The 15,693-nt window shown below is 43.3% G+C and overlaps 1 protein-coding gene and 1 long non-coding RNA gene across 6 annotated transcripts in view; one reads left to right on the top strand and one right to left on the bottom strand.

The window, feature by feature from the left end:
- Positions 1 to 6,740, top strand: part of LOC111828356 — a 74,987-nt gene extending 68,247 nt beyond the window's left edge. Inside the window, exons 2-3 of the long non-coding RNA XR_002832198.1 lie at positions 6,031 to 6,080; positions 6,486 to 6,740. This is a non-coding gene — a long non-coding RNA (uncharacterized LOC111828356). The remainder of the gene's footprint in view (positions 1 to 6,030; positions 6,081 to 6,485) is intronic.
- The window catches only part of PIP5K1B (phosphatidylinositol-4-phosphate 5-kinase type 1 beta), a 201,609-nt gene that overhangs the window by 46,593 nt on the left and 139,323 nt on the right, over positions 1 to 15,693 (bottom strand). The gene's annotated exons all lie outside the window — the stretch shown is intronic.

Below are 15,693 nucleotides of genomic sequence, written 5' to 3'. Positions count from 1 at the left end.
GAGATTGATGACTTACTGGCAAAAGAGAAGGAAGTGTAAAGGCTGCCACTGGGGAAGAAAATGCTACTGACTTCATTTCCTTCTGATATGAATAGCAGGTGCTCAGATGCACTGAGCTGAAAACCAAGTGAGATAGGGAGAACGTAAGTAGTTCCACCCACTGCCAGGGGCTGGGAAACAGGAGCTATCTTTTCATTCAAGTTCTTTTCCCGTGCGGATCAGATCTCAAGTTTTAATTTAATTTGGCTTGAAGGCTCTGACCCAGCGAAAGCTACTGTCAGGGCAGGAAGAAAGCACATGGAAACTGGCATCACCAGAGACTGCCCATAATGGGAAGCACGCAGTCTAAGGAGCTATTGTCTGCAGGGCAATAGCTCTATGGTTTCACTCCAGGAATGCAGAGTCTTAGGCAATAGCTATATAATGAATGGTCACCAGCTGCTCTTCATTGTAAAAGTCCCTGAGCAGGGGAAGTGTGAGTCCCTGAACCAAAGTAAACTAGTATCTTCCCTCAGAATGGTCACAGCGCTGGCTTCATGGGCATGTGGCCCTCGGAGGGGGCTGTGCTGGGTTTCATGCTCTGCTGTTGCCATGTTGAAAATGTTAATACATTTTAAACAAGGGGCCTCATATTCTTATTTTGCATGGAATCCCACAGATGACAGCCAGTCCGGAATGGTTGTGATGCGTTGGAAAGGTCAAGCAATGTTGCATAATAATCTAAACCAAATATAAGTTCCTTTTATCACTGTAGTGAGATGAAGGTCCTTTCTAAAAGGGAAAGAAAGGTGGCATTTTAGGGTGATAAACAGAACCATAAGGTTTTAGAGCAGGGGTGGGCAACCCCTGGCAGTGTGCCAAACATGGCACGCCAGTAACTTTTGCTGGCACGCGAAACCCTCTCTTATAATCTTCCATTTACAATTTTTTTCTTAATGTCAACATTTTTATTTTTCAGAAAAATTCAGTGTAGGTGCATCTTAGATAAATAAATAATTTTACATAACAAATTATCTTAAAGACCATAGACATGGATTGACGAGAGAGGGGAAGAGCAATTTCTATGCCTCTGCCTTAACTCTCCCTGCCTTCCTAGATCCGACCAGTGTTTTGGTTTCATCCACATATGCTTGTGAATCTTTGTTCTCAGTGATGAATTTTGTTAAGTCTTGTAATAGGAGTAGCTTGATGGATGAAAGTAGTAGCTCGTGCATATCTCTGAAGGTCACGAAATATAAATCTGATATAAAATCTCTGTCATCAGTGATGCAGCAGCAAAAGTCCCACTGATAATATCAAACGGAGTCATATAGTTTTCTGTCGGACTATCAGTGTACATGTATACATTAAAAAATAAATGTATTTTTCATCATCATATACTGTGTTTTTGTCGCTTGAATGAATTATATTATTTCTTCAAGGTTCTTCACATACGTACACCTTAAGAGATATCAAGTAGGCGTAACATGTTCTCAAAAAATCAGGGTTGGCACGCAGAAGAATTTTGAGTCAGAGATTTTGCTGGTTTTGGCACGCACTCACAAAAAGGTTGCCCACCCCTGTTTTAGAGGCTGTGATAATCCTCGAGATCATGGTTACTAACCAGCAGAATTTGGCCCAAGGTTGTATGACATTGAAATGTTTAGTTGGAGGGGGAGACTACTTAGAATTCTCTTGAAGTTGTCTATACGACACAACTTGTGCTGTTGGCTATGAATGTTCCCCTCTCTTAGTTTTTCACGTGATAAGCATTTTAAAAAAATGTTAACTGGCTTTTCTCAAGTTCAAGTCCAGAGGGCCGGACTGCAGGTCTTGTCTTCTCCTAGCATAATAACTTCCCCCCAGAGTATGAACTGGGGCGGCCAGAGTTGTGGCAGGACAGGCGTTAAAAAAGTTTCTTCCCCTTTCCTGGGGAATCTAATCAACCCAAGAAGAAAGACAAAGATACTGATATTAGCGGTTCCCCGACTAAACAGCCAGCCAGTCCCCCCCTGCAGTGAAAACCACAGATGATAAGCCTCAGCCACTCACGTGAAGATTCTAATCTTGTTAGTGTCCTACTTTGTGTTTGTAATAGTTTTATTATAATATTATACAGACACCACACAACTGGCCCATTTAAAGTGTACAAGGTAATGGTTTTCAGTCTATTAGGAGTTGTATAACTATCGCCGCAACCATTTTAGAACATTTGCATCACTCCAAGAAGAAAACTCATCCTGAGCAGTCACTCTCCATTTCCCCAGCTCTCCCAGTGCTAGGTAACTCCTAATCCACCTTCTGTCTCTACAGATTTGTAGTGGCACACTTTTAAAAATATGTTTTGTTTTTTTAAATTGATTTTAGAGACAGAAAGGGAGAGGGAGAGAGAAACATCAATGAGAGAGAACCATTGACAGGCTGCCTCCTGCAGGCCCCCTATACTGGGGATCGAGCCCACAACCCAGGCGTGTGCCCTGACCGGGAATTAAACCAGCGACCTCTCAGGGCATGGGATGATGCTCAACCAACTGAGCACACCAGCCAGGCTGTAGTGGTACCTTTTTAAGTGTGAGCAGACAACCAAGGATTACCAGAAACCTGAGAAAAGTCACTGTTGTAAAAGATAGAGACAGAAATACACAAGAAAGCTAATTGGAGGGAAAGTTATTATGCTGGGAGGAGAAAATGCCAAAAGCCCACATCTCAACTATCAATTATATTCTCAGATAAGTTACTGTAACTATGAAATAATGATACTTAAAAAAATAAGAAAGAGGTCTTAGCAAGTAAAAATATAATAGTAGAAGTGACTCAGTAACAAGGTTCTATGAAAATACAAGGAAATTTCACCACAAAATGGAGCAAAGAGACAAAGAGATGGGAGACAGAAGAAAACAATAGAAATATGAAAGACAGTCTAGCAGTTCCAATTTTCAAATGAAGATTTACAGAGAGAGAGAAGAGAGAAAACAGAAGCAAGAAATCATCAAGAAAATATTTTAGATTAACAACAAACAAGAAAGGAAAAATAAAAGAAGAAAAAGAAAATTTCCTTTACCCAAAGGACATGAGCGTGCAGAATGAAAAGGCCCACTGAGTATACTTTACAAGGGATGGAAATATGACCCACTCCAAGGCACTTTATCAGGAAAAGAGAAGATCTTAAACTTTTAGACAGTGGATGAGGGGGCAAAGGGGGGATTATATGCGGAGGATTAGGATGCAGAATGGCTTTGAACTTCTCAACAGCAACCTGGGGAGCTGACAATAGAATAATGCCTTTAAAAACCTAAAGCAGTGATTTTCAACCTTTTTTGTCTCATGGCACACATAAACTAATTACTAAAATTCTGTGGCACAGTAAAAAATATTTTTTGCCAATTTCACCAAAAATAGGTATGTTTTTCATTGATTTACAAAAACAATAGTAATTTCCTACCCTTTTTGCTCAAAAGTGACTTTAAAAAATCAGGTGCCTATACTTGTACAGAAGAATTTCTGGTACCAAGAATTAATCAATCAGATGCAACATTATTATGTGATGCACATGACCAATAAGATGCAACTCTATAAGTGCCCTGACTAAATAGTCTGGTATTGCATGTTTTTTTTTAAAACAATATATTTTATTGATTTTTTTTTTTTTTATAGAGAGGAAGGGAGAGGGATAGAAAGTTAGAAACATCAATGAGAGAGAAACATCGATCAGCTGCCTCCTGCACACCCCCTACTGGGGATGTGCCCCCAACCAAGGTACATGCCCTTGACTGGAATCGAACCTGGGACCCTTCAGTCCACAGGCCGACGCTCTATCCACTGAGCCAAACCGGTTAGGGCAGGTATTGCATGTTTTAAAAATTCTTGTGGCACACCAGTTGAAAATCACTGACCTAAAGGGAAACCATTTTCAAAATAAAAGTCTATACCATGCCAAACTATTACTTATGAGTGAGCTTAGCAAAAAGACATTTCAGACAGGCAGATCTCAAAAAATTTATTTCCCACGAATCCTTTGCTAAAAAAAATACTGGAGGACGTGTTCCACAGAAACAAGGGAACAAGAGGAGGAAGATGTGAGAACTATGAAGCAGGGGACCCAACACCAGAAACGAAGGGCCTCCCCAGAGCAAAGGGGAGCAAGTTCCCCGGATGACAGCTGTGCACCGCAGACAGCGGACTGGACCGGCCACTCTGAGGAGGAGGTCTCAGGCGGCTGACCAGACAGTGGCGCACAAGGTCTGATGCACCGGAACCCATCAGACGTTGGTGAAGAGCTCGAGACTCAATTAGTAAGAAGTATGTAGACAACTAGCAGAGCAAAACATCATTTTGGGAAAAATACCAGGAAAAGTAATGATGCCTTGCAATAGGGCACATTTGTGAACAGTGTTTATGACACAATAAGGTAGGTATCAATCTAACCTGAATTACAATGCAACTCCACTAGGAGGATGGAGGGAATGAGGTTAGCAGAGAGACAGGGGCGATAAAAGGGAGCTATGTCATCCTCTTCCAAAGCGAGAACAAAAAAACCACGAAGTAGTGTTTTGTTTAGAGATGATGGGGAGTTTGCCATCCCCCCAATTGCCTCTTTGGAATATTGATCATTTAAGCTGATTATTTTTAAGGCCTAGAACGCTACAGTTTAATTTGAGCTAGGTGTGGCAGAGAGGACTTTTGATCGAAGTTTCTTCTGTGTCCCATTGTCTCTAGATGGCCCAGCAAACATTTGTTTACTCAACATTAACTGTTTTCGTCCACCCACGAGCTGCCTTTCTTCCCTTTGAAGTCCCAGGGTCCTACGCCCTCCCTAGTCCAAAATCACACACATACCTCATTTTGCCTGACTGGCTTTGAAATTCCTCATGCTTATGTGATTTGCTTGTGTGCACATCTTAAAACTTGATTTTCTCCTGTCAGTTGCCTTATGTCATTTTAATTATTCAACCAGCCAGAGGAACCAAGAAGGGGAGAGGGGAATTTTCCCTCCCCCGCAAGAAGAAATAGCCAAAAGGTTAGATTAAAAGGTAAAAATGATTACCTTTCGTGGAGAGGAAATGGGGTAGGGAGTAAATGGGATATATTTTTATTAAATTAGATCTTGGATAAAAATAAAACCAAACATGAAAAGAAGTATGAAGAGAACATTTGGTACCATAGAAACGTATGATGTAATTTAAAGTGGCATTTACACTGCGATTACAATGATATAATGAACCATACAGAGCCTAACTGGCGTTTACAAAGGCAATAACAATTCTATCAAGTCATGGGATTAAGAATAACTACTTTCTTTTCCAAATTTCCTATGGTGTAAAGTTCCTATATAGCTTTCATAATCAGAAAATGAATTCACAAAGCTGAAAAAGTCTATTCCTTAGCATAGACTGCAAATTGGTTCAGAATTATTTCTGTTTTTCAAATCCAAGATTTCAAGTTATAAAGGAAAGATTCTGGGTGACTGTGTTTTCTTTCTTATTCTTTTTTTCCTGCCAACTCAGCATTGGGAATATTATGAACCAGTGTTCTAAAACTTATCAATTAATCAAAGGTAATGATTATGTTTAGTTTCTCCCCTCAGTGCCATGAATCTCTGATATGTTTTTTGCAACACAATACAAATAATACTTTGCTCTGCCAAGTCTGAGGAAGCGAGAGAAAAATATCTCCAGATATCCAAAGTTAATACTGCTTGAACAAAGAAAAGTTACCCTTTTAAAACCTGTGGTTCATTTTAATGTTTAAGAAATGAAACAAAATGAACTCTGTAGTCCAGTTCTTGAGACACCTCAAGCAACATTCCTAGGAACCCATCAGATTGAAAAATAATTAAAAATATTAATGCCTTTTCATTGCAAATGTAATACATGACGAAAAATCTGCAAACTATTGAACAGGAGAAAAAGCAAAAAAAATCATTCTTAGTTCTACAACTCAAAGCTGCAAAATCATAAATGCTGCTTGTCTTGTCTCTCAATGAAAATGAATAGAAAAAACTTCAATTTCTTTGACTAATATTTGCATAAATCTTTGTTTTTTAATCTGTAGGATGCTCTGTTTCAAACTCACTCCAACAGAGGAGGCGTTTAGTTTCAGGGGTAAGTGATCACGTGGGTGATATTTTGATGGAAACAGTCTAAACAATTACTTCAGAAGCTGAAAAATCTGTCTCATTTTAAAAAATCCTGGCCTCTCCCTTCCAGGCTGTGATTGGCACTATCACTGGTGCCTGCACGACCACCACAGTGCTCTGTCTTTGCTAACAGAACCCCCAATTTTTAGTTTAGGTAGAGGGTGGAGGCCAGTAGTGTCAGTGCGGGTAGGTCTCTTCCCAGCCTCCTTTGCAAAAAGAGGTGGTCATGTGATCTGGTGGGGCCGGACTGACTGGGAAAGCTCCCCGTAGGCCCCCTGTAACCTAGGTAAAAAAAACCAAATTGTAATGAGAAACACCCTCCCTTGCTTTCCTTGTTCTTTTTTTCTTCTTCTGGCATAAATCCCTGGAGCGAGGACATGATGTGTGAGGCTGTGGCAGCCACCTTGTGACCATGTGGCAATGCAGAGAAGCAAAACCAAAAAGTAGAGAGGGTAGCAAAGCAGGAAGATGGACAGAGCCTGGACCTCTGGGACCGTCACTGCACAGCTGTACTCACCCTGCGCTGCATAGTTCTGAACTTTATGTGAAGTAATGACAACATCCTTTATAACATACCAGGCCAGCCCTGCTCAACCTTTTTCAATACCATGCCATTCATAGGACATGGTATCAGGGGAACACGGAGGAGACTGCTGGTACCTGAGGTGAATAACCGCGGTGGCTTCAGTACCCCGAAGACTGAGAGGATAAACATCTCTGCTCATCTCTTTGGGGCTAACCACCATCCTGGCTGGAAAGTTCAAGCTGTGTCTACTAACAGGTTTTCTGTTACTTGGGCTGAAGCATTTCCAGTACTGGGCTCACTTCTACTTTTCAATACAAAGTGATGAGATTTCATAAGATATTGTTCTTTCTCTAGTAACATATTGATACGGAAGAAACCCTGACCTAAGCCTAAATCACATCATGTGAGTCCACTGACTGGACTATTTGCTATTTGTGTTCATTTTTGTCAGTTATGGGGCCACTTCCAAATTGACTAAGGTTCTATTGCATGAGATAAAAAAAATGGGAATGCTTTCAGGTGATACATTTGAGACTACATTCATAACGGTTGAAGAATTACAGATATTAGAGGAAAATATTTCATTAGTGTCTAGAAGTTCATTTTATGGGTCAAGTAGTGTTTTTTATACAATCTTAGGTTTGGGTACACAATGGCCTTGGTAATAATGGACTGTTTCATGTTACTGTTATGTATGTTTCTTTGTAAGACCCGTTTCCTCATTCCACCAGTGCTTACCTTATAGGGTTGACAAGTGCATTCAATAAAATAAATCTGTAGAGTGCTCAGCAGACGAAATGGTATAGAATAGGCATCCATTACATGCTCTTAGGGTTGTTATCACAAACAAAAAATGAGAAAATTGTGCATTAACTAACAGTAGCCACAACTTACTCATTTTCAAAAAATTACCTTCCATATATAGTCAGAGGCTTCATAAATATCAGGTAAGTGGTATGAAAATGTGATGCACTCACCACCCCCCAGAATTCACGTAATTACTTCCATCTGAGGCCAGCTCCCAGGTGACCTGCTTTTCTGTCTTGGCAAAGAGGCGGAATCTCCAGTTACATCGGAGAGCTGCGCTCTTCCACAAAAATATCCAGTTCCCTGGCTCTCCAGAAATCCCGCTGACAGGGCTCTATGTGGGCGCCCCTTGTTTATCAAGAACTGTTTCTATGTCACCGAGGCAAGGAAATCAATTTTATATCTGCCTCAACCACAGACTGACACATGGGATTGAATGCCAATCAGCTGGGGCTCTCTGCTAGCTCATGGTGCTGGGGTGCTGAGCCCAGGGCTCATCAGTCTGCACTGGAAAAGTTAAATGTGTTATAACTGTTACAATGGCCAGAAGCAAGTGATCAATACACATCTTCCTGGAATTAAACTTTTTAATAAGATAGCATTTCACTTTTTCGGGATCCTTTTCTTAGTTCGCCCAAGCTTAAGTACTTCCAACACTGCATTTGGATCATGAAGAAACCTTTTCTGAGCACTTACTATGCCGAAGACCATGGCAGACCCTATGAGGGATATGCAGCTTTTGCCCTTTGCACTCTCCTCCTCTGCTGCGGGCATCACCACAGCTCTGGGCCAGTCATCTTTCCTGACTCTGTTCTCCTGACTCACTTTGCATAGGTCTTTCATTGAACTGAACAGCAGTCGCCTTCTAATGTATCTATTAATACAAATAGTATAATTTCTCAAGCAAAGGTTTTCCACACTTGCTATCCTGTCTAGCATGCTATACCATGCCCTGTGCCGAGAAGGCCTTCCCCACATGTTTGGGGATATTGGATTGAAGTGTGAGTATGTGCACTGTCTATTTTAATAGATATGATAAGGATCCCAGCCCGAGAACAGACACAAAGCAATATCTATTCGTAGGATTTAGATCTGCCTGGTGGGCAGGCCCACTACAAGTCTGTTTGCTGAGGATTGAGGAAGGTCTGCGAAAGCAGATGAATTGAATCACGTCTAGTTCATGTAGCAGGCTAACCCAAGGACTCATGTTTGATTCCTAGGGTGGGAGACACAGAGAAAGTCATAGAGGGGAAGGGGAGAGGGAGAGTACAAACAGACAAAAACCAGGAGAGCTATTTCCTCAAAGTCTATAAAACATCAAGCACAAGTAATATTGTTTTGGGGCCCCACTGACAAGTAAGGGTGCTCTTCCGCATGTGCCATGGCTCTGAGCCTCTGGGCCTCCGCTGTGCATGGCTAAAGGCCCAGCAAGGGGTGGACGGGACCTTCCAGGCCTGGTGGGAGACTGCAGTGCCTGCTGAGGGACAAGGGAGGAGTGACGACTCTCAGTGGGATTGGACTTGTTGTGATCACCCAGGAGACACCTCCGGGGACGCCAGGTCCATTTGCAGGGGATGTGACAGGGGACTCAGCATCTGCCTCAGTAGATGGGAAAGCACCAGTGGATTTTGGTATCTGACTGTCACCCCATTTGTTCTCACATGTTGGTGGGACCCGGTACTACTCCAGTTACATTCAAAGTTAAAAAGGCGCAAAAGTTAAATGCAGTATAACTTAGTCACTGTTGTGTTGTCACCATTTCCCACGAAACTTTCCCTTCCACGGGGTTTGTCTGTGGAGCATGAAGGTGTTGGGAAGGCCTCAGAAGCTTCCTGATTTTCTGACTCCTAATGAGAAACCAGTCTAAGTAAAAATACAAAGGGCTCTTCGCAAAATAGCCTTTGAAACTCGTCACACCCTACTAGGACCTCACTCACTGTGGATGAATCCATTACTTATGATAATGATTATTTGGAAAGAGGCTGCCCTGACCAAGGAGTTAGGAAATGTAGGTCTTAGTTCCTGTTCTGCTATTAAGTTATGTTGCAACCTCAGCATCCTCACTCAGCAACTCTCTGGTCCTCTCTCTTAAATATATATATATATATATATATATATATATATATATATATGTATAATCTTATTTCAGAGAGGAAGAGAGAGGGAGAGAGAGATAGAATCATCAATGATGAGAGAGAATCATTGATCAGCTGCTTCCTGCACGCCCCACACTGGGGATCCAACCCGGGCATGTGCTCCAACCGGAATGAACCTCTTGGTTCATAGGTTGACACTCAACCACTGAGCCATGCTGGCCAGGCAGGACCTGCCCTTTTTCCTAAAAAACTTTATACAGCTATTTGACTGTTAAACTTGACATACAGAATTTTGATACAAAAATAATCAAAAATAAAAGGGCTGGATGACAAGATGTCAGAGGACCCTTTCATTTCCAGAGCTCCATGATTGTTTGAGGACAAGCTGTGCTACTGGGATTGGGAAAACATCAGGAAGGTGGGCAGGAAAAAGGCAAAGTGAAAACTTGATCCACTTCACAAATCAGCTTTGCCCTGGCCTTGAAATGCCTGCTTCCTCTCTTCTCATGACTCAGTGAAGGCAAAGAAAATGGCAGTAACAGCAGTTGGAATGACTGGGCACCAACCCAGATGCACTCACATATGAACAAAAGATGAAACTGCTCTCCCAGACCCCGTGCTTCGGCACTCAGGAGCACCCCTGCAGGGTGATGAGAAACAAGGAGAGAGAAGACAGAGAAATGCTCACTATACTTTCTCCAAGTGGCCACCGGACGAACTTTCATTTCAGCCAACTCCTTTGTTGAGAAAACAAGTCTGGTTGTTTTAAAGTTCTTGTGTGACCTTCCGATCACTAATTTTTAATACGCTGGCCAGAAAAATAAGGAGCTCCATTATGTCATTATATATTTCCTCTTTATTACTTTATCATTGAAAGCAGGCTATTAAACAAATACATTTTGGATTAACATTATTCTGACTTGAGATTTTTATCATTGCCTCCAATTCCCTCATTTCACGTACCCAATTCTCCTGACACCCAGACTATGAGCTAAAAGCAAAAGGCTGGTTGTGTTTAGTCTTCCTGTCTGGGGCTGTTAGTTTCTCTGAAATTAATGAGTCCTCAACACAGGTTTACTGTGGACTTCCAAGGTGAAATTCTTTCCCCCAAAGATCAGCAAGTCATCTAAATGACAAGGAGAGAATTTCACAGGTAACAGGATTAAACAAGGGATGTGGGAATCAACTTTCTTCTAGTCTTGAAGAAATTGTTTGTTATTCTTTGTGTATATTTGTGGTTTATCAGAGAAGCAAAATGAAACGGGACTCTGGCAGAGCCTCGCCCTACAGGGTGCCAGGGATGGAGGAGGAATGGCGGGCACTGCTAAAGCGAGCCTGGAGGAGGTTCACCCATCCTGGCGCTCGGGCCCTGGAAGTCAACACCACTCTGCGATATCAGAGCTAGGCCATGGCTCAGAAGGCAAGTGGGAATGCAATGGGTGGGCCACAAGGGGGCACCTCAGAGAGAGGCCACAGCAGCTGACGGAGCTGAAGTGAAGCAGACAAGCCCGAGGTGCTGCCCTGGGTGGGGCTGGGGGGCCACTCGGGCAGGAGCAAGACACCAGCTTGTATCAGACCCGCTTAACTAAAGCATAGAACTAGCTGTTGAGTGTGGTGTGGACGGATTGAAAGGACAGAGAGAAGTGGTCAGGATAGAGAGGGCGACTTCCAGGGGCCGGGAAGGACCAAACGAACCTCTAAGCAGAACAAGAGTCAGTAAAGCCCATGCGATTTGAAAGATAAGGGCTTTGGCCACTCAGTCAGGATCTCTGCAGACTCAGGCCAAGAATAGCTGCTGAGCTGAAATGTTGTTTGGCCTAAGGTCAGAGGGGCTGGGCTGAGAAGCAGGTTCTGGGCGTATGCCCCACAGGTGTTGCGGTATTTATTCACCACAGGGGGTGCTAACCTAAAATACCTTCAGAGCAAGGGCACTTTGTTTAGGACACGCCCGGGCTGTCTGAGATATGAGGGAGGACCTGAGGTCCCATCTCCTGATGATAATCTGGAAACCCATCTATTTTGCTGTGGTTTTGCATCTCAGGTATTACATGCCTGTCCTTTTAATTCCTTGAATGACTCCACCTGTGTTTCAGCTGAACCGCAAGGCAAAGAAATAGTTTCAGTCCTCAGTCAATAGAGAGAAGAAGAGGAGTACCTTGAAAGAACTTTATTTCCTAACCTCTAGTGAGCATAAGTCCTGAGGAGGTAGTGATGCTTTGGGAAGCATTTCTCTAGAGAACCAACGAAGGAAGGCAGAGGCCTGGGGAGGGTCTGCAGAGACATACCCACCACCAGCGAGCCCTTCTCCCAGACATGTGGCAACACTAGTGGCCAAAGTCACGGGAAATGAAGAAGAGTTGTTTGTTTGTTTTTGTCTTAGAACTAAGAGGCAGAAAATGGATAAAAGAGATTTTTTTGATGTTAGGATATCCAAAGGCTGGCCAACACTTGCCACTCCCGCCCCCCCCCATAAATCTTAATGCACAAAAAGCACCTAGAAATATTACCATGTACCAATTCATCAAAAAACAAGCGTTCTTTGAATTAATGTTGAATCCTAAATTGTTCTTCATAAAATGTCAGATATCTGAAAAATTCACTTCAATTTTCTGCCCATGCTGAAATATATGGTGGATAATTTGAAAAGCTAATCCTATATAATAAAAGGCTAATATGGAAATCGACCGAACGGCGGAAAAACTGGTTGCTATGATGTGCACTGACCACCAGGGAGCAGATGCTCAATGCAGGAGCTGCCCCCTGGTGGTCAGTGTGCTCCCACAGGGGGAGTGCCACTCAGCCAAGAGCTGGGCTCACAGCTGGCCAGTGCAGCTGCAGTGGTGGGAGCCTCTACTGCCTCCATGGTGCAGCACTAAGGACCCTGCAGGGAGTGGGCCTAAGCCAGCAGGCGGACATCCCCCAAGGGGTCCCAGACTGCAAGAGGGCGCAGGCTGGGCTGAGGGACCCCGCCCCCAGCGCACAAATGTCATGCACTGGGCCTCTAGTAACTTCAGAATTCTATAATTTGTAAAAAAAAAAAAAAAGAAAAGAAAAAGCATCTAATAAAATCCAAGTGCAGACTATGTGATATAAATCCCATGTGTTTTTTTTTTTTTTTTCTGGGGTTGGGATGGAAGCTAAACTAACAGGCATATTATGAAACTTCTACCAGGCTCCAATGTTCTCTGCAGTGCCCTCACCACAAGTGAAAAGATATGCCCTGCGCTTAGGTTCGCCTGTAGCAAAGCAGGTTTCTGCTTCAGGGCCCTAAGCAGTGTTCTTCTCCCCCAAATCTGTACCATCATTTGCTTGTTGACCTAGTTTCCTGACACTGGAGAAAACTTGATTAAATCCTTCACTGTAAGAAGAATGGAAGCGAAACCATCCCTCCGCCCTGTGTGTGTTCTAGACTGAGTGATAGTCTGTTGATGAGCTGTGGTGGCGTGGGCCCTGGCATGAGTGTTGGCTGTCCTGGCTCTCTTCGTGGATGCTGGAGCTGAAGAACCTTTTGGTCTATGCCACTTGCCTGGACTTAGCTCAAACATTCCTATGAGTACGTAGGGCCATCTACTCCAGTGCAGCACCAGGGAGAGCACTGCTGACTGTCAGAGAGACTTATTGGTAAAAACTGGAGTCTCTAACGGCTCAGACCATTTAAAGTAAGTACAGCTACTTTCTACTACCTCCTGCATTGGCACGGTGAAAAAAACCTGTCTCTAGGATTCCTTTTATAAGGAAGCGATTCCTTAAATCAATTCCTGTGCTTGCACACACATTCTCCCTTTGTACAGCTTTGACCTTTGCAAATCTTTTTTGTAAAGACCTTACATCTATCTAGTTTTTGCTCTATGGACTGTGGCTATTACCAGTATTTATATCTGGTTTCAGCTCTGCTTTGCAGGCTGGGGCCGAGAGTCACAAGGACGTTCCTCAGGCTCCTTGGCCAGGTTGTGCTGGTGCAGGACCCTGGCGGGAGAGGAGCGGGTGGGAGGGAAGAAGCCTTTGGGCCTCTTCTCACTCATTTTTTCCTTCCTTCTTTGGCTGGTGTCTCTGGAGGCAGCTGTGTCCCTGCCACTCTCCCAGCTCTTTTTTTTTTTTAAATACATTTTTATTAATTTCAGAGGGGAAGAGAGAGAAAGAGAAACATCAATGATGAGACAGAATCATGGATCAGCTGCCTCCTGCATGCCCCCTACTGGGGATGGAGCCCACAACCGGGGCATGTGCCCTGACCGGGAATCGAACCTGTGACCCCTCAGTCTGCAGGCCGATGCTCTCTGCACCGTGCCAAACCAGCCAGGGCATCTCCCAGCTCTTTAAGTGATATCCTCTGCCTCTGTCCCTGCCCCTAAAGTGTCAGCCCGTCCCCAGGTGGGGCCCTCCTTCATGCGTCTAGGTCAGTGATGGCGAACCTATAACACGCATGTCAGAGGTGACACGCGAACTTTGGTTGATTTTTTTGGTTGATTTTTCTTTGTTAAATGGCATTTAAATATATAAAATAAATATCAAAAATATAAGTCTTTGTTTTACTATGGTTGCAAATATCAAAAAATTTCTATATGTAACACGGCACCAGAGTTAAGTTAGGGTTTTTCAAAATGCTGACATGCCGAGCTCAAAAGGTTCGCCATCACTGGTCTAGGTGATGGCCGCCTCCTGCAGCTACTGACCTGGATCTCTCCCCTTCCCCCTTCACGCTGCAGCCTCCCCACACTCCATAACCAGTTCCCTTTACCAGGTTCTCTGAAATTCCAAATGTGCTTTCTGCTTCCTTGACTGGGATGTTTTTAGTCAGAACTAATGAAGTACTCTGCATGGCTTGTTGCCAAGGCAAGCCCACCTTGCCCTTCACAGTGGAACTTACCAGAAAGATGCCAGGTGTTACGATCTGGGATCACTTGGTTATTTTAACAAATACTTTGAAGTGCTTACTGTGTGCCAGGTATTGTAAATATTTTCCAATTATCATTTCATAATAATCCATATTTTACAAATGAAGAAACAAGCACATAAAGGTAAAGTGACTTGGCCAATGCTAGATAGCTAGGAGTGGCAGTCTGAGGGCTAATAATCTAATGAATGACTTATAATAATTAAAATGCAAGAGAAAGACCCAGCCCCGGGAGTGGGTGGGGGTGGTAAGAAGGGCTGTCTGCATGGTTGGAGTCATCAGACTAAGAAGCATAAATGCACAGAGTCTGGAGAGGTCAGATTTAATTCCAGCATCGGCAGGAGGCCTGCAGAGGGGCCAGTCCCAGGCAAGCATGTAGGCTCAGCAGTGTTTAGAACAGGTACTGCAAGCCGGCACTGTCCCTCCTTTGAGGTTATGGTTAGAGAACTGGAGTTGGTAGAAACTTCTTACAACCAACTTTCCTCTCCCTTCATTCTGTAAGTGATAAATGTCATGCTGACCTTACTGTGTCATCAGAAGAGAGTTTTCTAAATCAGCCGAAACATAGCTAACAAAAGTCTCTTCTCAGTGGCCATGTAACATTTGGTGTCCACCTGCAGAACTGGAAATAAAAACGTGAGGAAATAGCCCGGGCCAGTCTGGCTCAGTGGATACAGCATCAGCCTGTGGACTGAAGGGTCCTCGGTTCCATTGCCATCAAGGGCATGTATCTTGGTGGCAGGCTTGATCCCTGGCCCTGGTTGGGGCGTGTGCGGGAAGCAACAAATCAATGTGTCTCTTTCACATCAATAGTTCTCCCTCTCTTTCTCTCTCTCCTTGCCCTCCACTCTAAAATAAAATCAATGGAAAAATATCCTTGAGTGAGGATTTAACAACAATAAAACCTTGAGGAAACAGCTATTTTAGTTTCTTGTGAATTTAAATTAAGATGCCTTATTTTGAGTGTTTGAACACAGCCAGTCTCTCACATCTTGGAAAGTGAAAATCCTCACTCAAAATTACAGGGGAAAAAGACAAGGCAAATGAATCAAGAGGAAGAGAACTTGTGTGGACATTACTGCATTTCCATTAAAAGCATCATCTGAAAGTCATCTTGTCTGAGATGTGACCATGTGGATGGGGGCAGCCATCGAATAGCTGAGGCCCGAGCCTTTGGTTCTATGGCAGTGCTATGGGCAGAAACTATGGCTCTACTTTATAGCCATTTGACCTCATGAAAGTTACCTAATGTTGT

The sequence above is a fragment of the Myotis lucifugus genome, unplaced genomic scaffold, assembly GCF_000147115.1.
Source record: "Myotis lucifugus unplaced genomic scaffold, Myoluc2.0 scaffold_337, whole genome shotgun sequence".
Taxonomy (NCBI): Eukaryota; Metazoa; Chordata; class Mammalia; order Chiroptera; family Vespertilionidae; genus Myotis; species Myotis lucifugus.
The sequence above is the reverse complement of the archived record's forward strand: the minus strand, read 5'-3'. Positions and strand labels throughout refer to the sequence as shown.